General features: G+C 26.7%; 1 long non-coding RNA gene across 3 annotated transcripts; it reads right to left on the minus strand.

The window, feature by feature from the left end:
- Positions 1–4102: 4102 nt before the first annotated feature.
- Positions 4103–7019, minus strand: LOC124936904. Of its 3 annotated transcripts, XR_007099169.1 has the most exons (12): positions 6808–7019; positions 6677–6732; positions 6435–6487; positions 6120–6266; positions 5837–6003; positions 5585–5639; positions 5434–5490; positions 5275–5352; positions 5002–5058; positions 4831–4917; positions 4582–4660; positions 4339–4489 (listed from the first exon to the last, which is right to left on the minus strand). It is a non-coding gene; the product is annotated as an uncharacterized LOC124936904 (long non-coding RNA). The 3 variants fall into 3 exon arrangements; XR_007099170.1 differs by lacking the exons at positions 4831–4917; positions 5002–5058; XR_007099171.1 differs by lacking the exons at positions 4339–4489; positions 4582–4660; positions 4831–4917; positions 5002–5058 and adding an exon at positions 4103–4274.
- Positions 7020–7406: the final 387 nt, after the last annotated feature.

The raw sequence follows: 7406 nt of genomic DNA on the forward strand, positions 1-7406 counted from the left end.
ATAGAAGATGCTAATAATATGTGTGATCCAGCCAAAGCTATAGAGAAGGAACTGCTTGCTACACAAGCAGTTGTGAAATGTATAGTGGCTCGAGGACTTCAATCCTTGTTCCCACTCAATCCCCTTATGGAACGTGTTGCCGAGTTGCTACTGGAAAAGGCTAGTGGAAATAATGAAGCTCAGAATCAGGCTGCTGGTGAGAAAAAACGCCCTGCACCTCAAATGGATTCAAATCTGGAAACTCGGAGAGTTAAGAAGGCTTTCAACGGAGCTTCATCTTCAAGAAACAGCATAATTCGTCGCGATATGGAGTAGGTATGACTCTACCTACCAATATCTTAATAACATGGATACTATTTATTTAAATTGTTTTGATTTTAATGTTTTCAATTAGTTATAATTCTATAATTTTTTCAAACATAAGAATTGAATTGAATTAGAATTATAGTGTAAATTATAACACCTTAAATAATTTGTACACTGTTATTCATAACGCAAAATCTAAAAATCAAACAACTCTTTTAGTATCAACAATACTTTTTTAGGATACCAAATGAGACTGTATAAGATTTAACATCAAAATTGTTTTTTTTCATTATAGTGCTAGAAAGGTTTGAAATTGATATTATATTATTGTGAGTTGTTGAGGTTGATAGTTTTAAATAAGTGAAAATAATAGAATCTATTGTGTACACTATTATATACTTATACATATTGTAAATTCTGAACTTGTTGTACATATATACAAATATACTATTTGCTGAAGATGTCAAAACAATTTTATAAAGTGTCTATTTCAATATATTTAATGCTGTCAACTTGTACTATAGTTTTTCTAGTGTTAGCACAATATTACTTGATTAGAAAGTTCTAATTATTTATTAAACTGGTTAAACTCATTGTTCATAATTATTTATTTTTCAGAGGTAGAAGTTTTCAGAAGAGTACTTAGCTAGTTTTGGTAAGGATCGAGATTTATGTTTTTTAAGTTTGGAAACAATGAACGACAGCGTTGAAGTGTTCGCCGTATCTGAAAACGGAGCCCATAAAAGCGCCGACAACAGCGGAATCGCCAGTGGAATCGCCAGTGGAATCGGATGTTAGATTATTAGAAGGGAACTGGTTTTGAATCACTTGTTTTGTTAAATTTCAATAAATTGCTTGTTTACTATGAACTTGGGCCTTGTACTAAACTTGTTTCTTTATTAACTATCTTATTTCAATTAATTTTTTAGTTATGAAAAGGTGATGATTTATTGCTATTGATTATATAAGAAAAAGACATTAAAAAATAAATAGGAAAAACAACCAAATTTGATTACTAACAGGAATTATGTAATTAATGGGTGATTTTTAATCATTTTGATTAAGAATATAATTAATGAGTGAACATAGATAGAATCAATATGAAGACTTGCATTAAATGATTTTTATTATGAATTGGTTACTTTTTTTAAAAAAATTAATAAACATGTCTCTCAAAATTTTTACTTTCTCTTGGTACAATATAATGTTCTTATTGAACCTTAGATAAAATATGTTTGAAGTTGAGTTATAATTTTTTTTTTTTATGAAAAACTTAATATAGTTAAAAATTCAATTCTACAATATATTATATTTCAACATGTTACAAAATTAATCAAACAAACAAAATTGAGGATACAATTATTTAATATATGCACATTTTTTATATTCACAAAATATTAGATAGCTTTAAGTGAAAAAAAGAGTATATAAAAATTAAAGGTTATAAATTTGATTCTTAAATCAATATGTATTCGCACCCGTTAGATAACTTTACTTGTTCCTTAGTTTAATCACATTCTTCTATAAGTTTTTATAAGTTTAAATTAAAATATTAAACTTATTCTTAAAAAATAAAAAAAATTTTGAACAGCTACTATATTTTTTTTAACAAAGACTATTTATCCTTTTCAATTTAATAAAATTACTTCTAAATATAAATATAAAATTGTATTTAAATTTTTTTTTCTTATAACAAATATAACCGTTTTATTTTGCTTTCTCTTTATTTATAATTAATCAAAATTTTAATGATACATAATTAATTTCAAACATTATAAAATAAAAAAATCTTATTTAAATTAATTATAAAATAAAAAAGAGAGAAAAATAATTATATATATATATATATTATATCTTATTATCTCTCACACTTAAGATTAAATATTTTTATTTAATTCAATTTCCTCTATCTAAATATTTAAGTTATTAAAGGTTTAGAATTCAGTTTTTAATTTTTAATATTTAAATATTAATTTTAATTATATTAAATACTATCTAAGTCTTAAATTTGATAAATGTGTAACATTATATTTATAATTTCTTTTTATTAATATATATATATAAATATATATATATATATATATATATATATATAGGTTTTTCAAATTACTCCGCACCTCATTGTACGATCCGTTTTGTTAGATTAAACGAGTTGAATTGTCAATTTTTGAATTAATTCGCCCATAAATTTTAAAACGGTTAAATTTTAAAAATAAAATTAAAAATGACATATATAAATCTTAAACTTGCAATTTAACAACATATTATAATACTTTAATCAACTAAGTTATTAGATTTTATATTTTAAAATCGACATAAAATTTGATAAATCATTTTCTTAAATCATTGAGTTATCGCACTACAACCACAACTCATTTGTTAGAGTAAACAAGTCTTGTGGTTAATTTGCAGGTTGACCCGCTCATAAATATTTGAAGTGGTTAAATTTATAAATAAGATATAATATAGCATATAAGTCTCATATTTGCAACTAAAAATACAATACAACACTTTCACCAAGTAAAATAATAGAGTTTTATATTTTAAAATCAACAAAAGTTTGATATACATGTGATATTACATTTATATAATTTAAATTTGTTTGTATTAATCTCTATCTATAAACATAGTTTTCTCAAATCACTAGATTCTTGCACCATAACGCATAACCTATTTTGTTAGAGTAAACGCGTTTGTTTGTTAATTTGCGAGTTGGCATGCTTATAAATTCTGAAATGGTTAAATTAAAAAAAAGATTAAAATAACATGTATAAGTTTTAAACTTGCAACATAATAATATAAATACAATATTTTAACTAAATAAACTGATAAGACTTTATATTTTAAAATCAAAATAAAGTTGGTTAAACATGTGAGTGTGACATTACATTTATATAATTTATTTTTTTTATATTAATTTATATATTTATAAAAACACAATTTTCTTAAATCATTGGGTCTTCGCACCATAATGCACTATCCGTTTTGTTAGAATAAACAAGCCGGGTGGTTAATTTGCGAGTTGACCCAGGTATAAAACTTAAAACGGTTAAATTTTAAAAATAAGATAAAAAATGACATATAAGTCTTAAACTTAGAACATAACAATATAAGTTTAATAATTTAACTAACTAATCTAAAAACGCTTTATATTTTAAAATTAATAAATTTTTTGATAAACATGTAATATTACATTTATATAATTTTAATTATTTGATATATATAAACACAGTTTTCTCATATTACTTGGTCTTCACACTACAATGTTAAAGTAATCGGTCGGGTTCATTAAAAAATGTATGATTTGACCTATATTTATATTTCACTACAAGAAAATAGTGTATTTGCAACGAAATTTATCGACGGAATTTTTGACGAATATAAAGTTTGCGACGTTTTTTCCCTCTAAATAATTTTTTTGCAAATATGTGTGTCGCTAATACTTCGACGGATGAATATTTAGTCGGAAAAGTTTTTGCGACGCTTTTTCCAATATATATTTTTGCGACAGTATTTCTAATTACATTTTTCGACATTTTTTCCATTCCATTTGTTTAGTCGGTAAATATTTACGACAGTCTTTACGACGTTATTTCTGACAATTTTTTTGACAAAGTTTCTTCAAAATAATTAATTTTTATTATTATTTAGCACATATTTTATTTTAAAATATTTTATAATTTAATTTTTTTCACCAAAATTTTGATATTATTCAAAAATAAATTTAAATATAAAACAAAATAACATAATTAATCATTCATTATCACAAAATAACATTATCAATAATTCATTATTACTAAATACATTCAAATTAAATTATAAATTCAAAGTCATTACAACTAAAACATATTTTATAATAAGTCTTATATATCAAATAACGTGACTCATCAATACTTGGATCCTTTAAGCACATATCAACGACGAAAGAACTAAACTCGAAGCTACAATATTTCCTTGTCCCAACTTACCTACAAAACAAAACAAAATTTTGTAATGAGCATCACTTCATTTATTCATCAATTAAGATGAGCATATTTCAAAATGAGGCACCTCAATTTTGAGCATAGTTACCAGACAAGATCAAGTATTAAGTTTCAAAACTAAAAGCTTGAGATTAATTTGTTCTACATAGTGGGAAGACAAACTTGAGTCCTTGGGAAGTAAAAGAACATGGTCCACTAATCTGCACAATCACCATTATCAACATGAAGCAAGAAGAACAAAACGAAGTAGAATTTGTCTAATTGAACATGCAAATGTAATTATAAAGTCTACCTTAAAGAGTCTTCATTCGAGGGGGAAAGAATAACTATTTTCGATGTGAGAAACGAAATGTTACCATCTTCTCCAAGAGCTGATCATCATCATGCAAATAAATTCCAGATTGATCAACAACTATCTAAAAGTTTATGTTGCTAGTAAAAATAAATCATTTAAAGAGAAATTTCAATAAAACTACTTAACCAAATTAGCACAAGAAATCATTGGAAATTGAAAAAAAAGAAACATTATAACATCACATACCAGTAAGACAACATAGACCAATAACAACAACTTGTGATGATATATATTACAATACGTCCAACAAGCTATAAAAAACTTTTGTTTACCCTAAAGAGGTAACAAATATCAACATGTGAAATATTAGAAATCATAATATAAGAGTATTGGTATCACACTATTATACTATTATACCTGTGTAAACAAGTCAAACTCATCCAGTAGAAAAATGATTGTTCTAATCCGTATTCTCTATTACAGTAAACATGTGGATAAGAATAAGAAAACAAAGAGAAAAACAAGACAGTTAATTTCAGAAGGAATTTTGAACATGACCATATAAACGGAACAAAAATTCACCTTAACATGGCTATCATGAACAACGATTTTTCATCGAATGATGCCTGCAACAATATAAATCAGTGTCAAAACAATAATTATTATGGGATGATAAGATAGAAGATTCACCTCTGACTTTGGAGTTTACATTCTCCACCTCTTCATAGTGATCTTCATGAATCAAGTATACAACTTGACAGTGTCTCACTGCATATCAATATCAATAGATTAAACAATTTGAATTCAAATAATACTGTAATTAACAATTGAGAAGAAGAGATTGCTTACTCCTCTTCAGTCCAGGATCACTTTCCAGCTAAAAATTCAGTTGTTTAAAAAGTTCTCCTGCAAATCATGATTAATCAATCCACTTTAATAAAAGTAGACAAAATGTAATAAGATTATTGATTAAAGCATATTCAAAAGACATTGGACTGACTTTCATCATCATCTGCGAATTTAGGGAGAATTGTTCCATCTTCATGAACTTTCTTCTGCAATAAAAGCATTTCCAAATATTGGAAATGCTTTCATCACCATCTCCAAATATATTTTATCAGATTCAACCAATAAAAGCAAATATTAACAGATAAAATCTAGTGAATCACAAGCACTGAAATTCACACAAATTTATCATTCTACTCTATTAAGACTCTATGACTCATAATCTTTAGATTTTGATAGAACTCACCTCTTTGAGCAAAAGAGCTTCGGAAAAAAACCGACAGCTTCATCTGGTCTGGAGACGAAGCTATGAGAATTGGATTTCTTCTTCCCCTTACCAACCGCCGTCACAATTGAGAATTTCCTCAAGCTTATAGAGATTTTCCTAGTAGAAAATGAAGAGAACGAGGTCGACTTTAACAGAAACAAGCAAGAGGTTAGAACTCTCAAGTATGAAGTAACAAACAGTGATCTCAAGTTTGATAGTAATTACTTGCAGAATGTGAATAAACAATCCAACAGACATATACCTTTTCTCAATTCGATCACAGATTGAGAAAACATCATCAGATCAGAATAGAACAAACTCTCAAATAACAAACAGTGATTTCAAGTTTGATAGTAAGAACTTGCAGCAACCCAATAACTGAAATGGGTATTAGCTTACGCCTTCCAGCCTAACATTGATGATCATTGATCAGGTGAATGCATATTTAAAGAGATTGAATTATGTTTAAGCTTGCAGAATGTATATGGATTTGATTTCCATGGTTTGGCTAACTAACTAAAAAAGAAATCGATGATATCATTTCAGTAATTCATTCAAATACAATCAGAGAACTTACTTCTTCTTCTCCATCTCAGGTAGATCAGTCTTTGAATATCTTTCAACCATTACCTATAAAGAAGCAACAAAGAACAACTCATTTCAAATTTTCCAAACGTGTTCAGAAGATCTTTCACGTAATAGAAACAAAATCGAAGACTTCTCTTTCAGTATATAATCTAATTATGACCTATTTTCTTCAGTTAAAACAGATCATTACAGTTACAGAAACGAGTTAAACCCTAGAATTTGATGACTTACGGAAATTATGTCGGTATACTTGGCTAAGATGTCTTGCGATTCACGGAGGCGTTCATCTGTAATAAAGAAAATTAAAATCTAACAACGAATTTCAGCAATGTAATTAAAAAGGAAAGTGAAAATAAACGAACCCAAGGAGAACTCTTGCTTGAAGGGGAACAGTTCATTCTATTAACTTTCATTCGCGACCATCAGTTACGGCGTCAATGTTGTTGAAGCCAACGACAATTTCAATGAGATATTCATCAGCGGTGGTGGCGGAAGATTCTGGAACAAAACGATATTAACCTAAATCTGATAGAGAAGCAAGGAAGACGATGATGCATCCTCAGTGTGAAAGAGAAGAAATTACAGGGTAAAACAGTTCGCGAATGAAAGTTAAAAGAATATTATTAAGGGTTTCTACATATTTTTCGACGGTATGTTATCCACAAATTTTTAGGGTCTGTATTATCCGTATTTTATCCACGGATTTTTTTGACGTTATGTATCATCTACTGATTTTTTGACGTCCCGTATTATTTATAGACTTTTTTGACAGTTTAATATTATCTATTGATTTTTCAACGGTCTAATATTATCCACGTACATTGGAATACGCAATATTAAATATATTATTTTATTTATAAATTAATTTTCTATATTAAATTTTATCCCATATTAAATATATTATTTTACTTTATATTATTTATAAATTAATTTTTATATATACCTATTAAATTAATTATAA

This window comes from Impatiens glandulifera, chromosome 4, assembly GCF_907164915.1.
Source record: "Impatiens glandulifera chromosome 4, dImpGla2.1, whole genome shotgun sequence".
In the NCBI taxonomy this organism is placed as follows: Eukaryota; Viridiplantae; Streptophyta; class Magnoliopsida; order Ericales; family Balsaminaceae; genus Impatiens; species Impatiens glandulifera.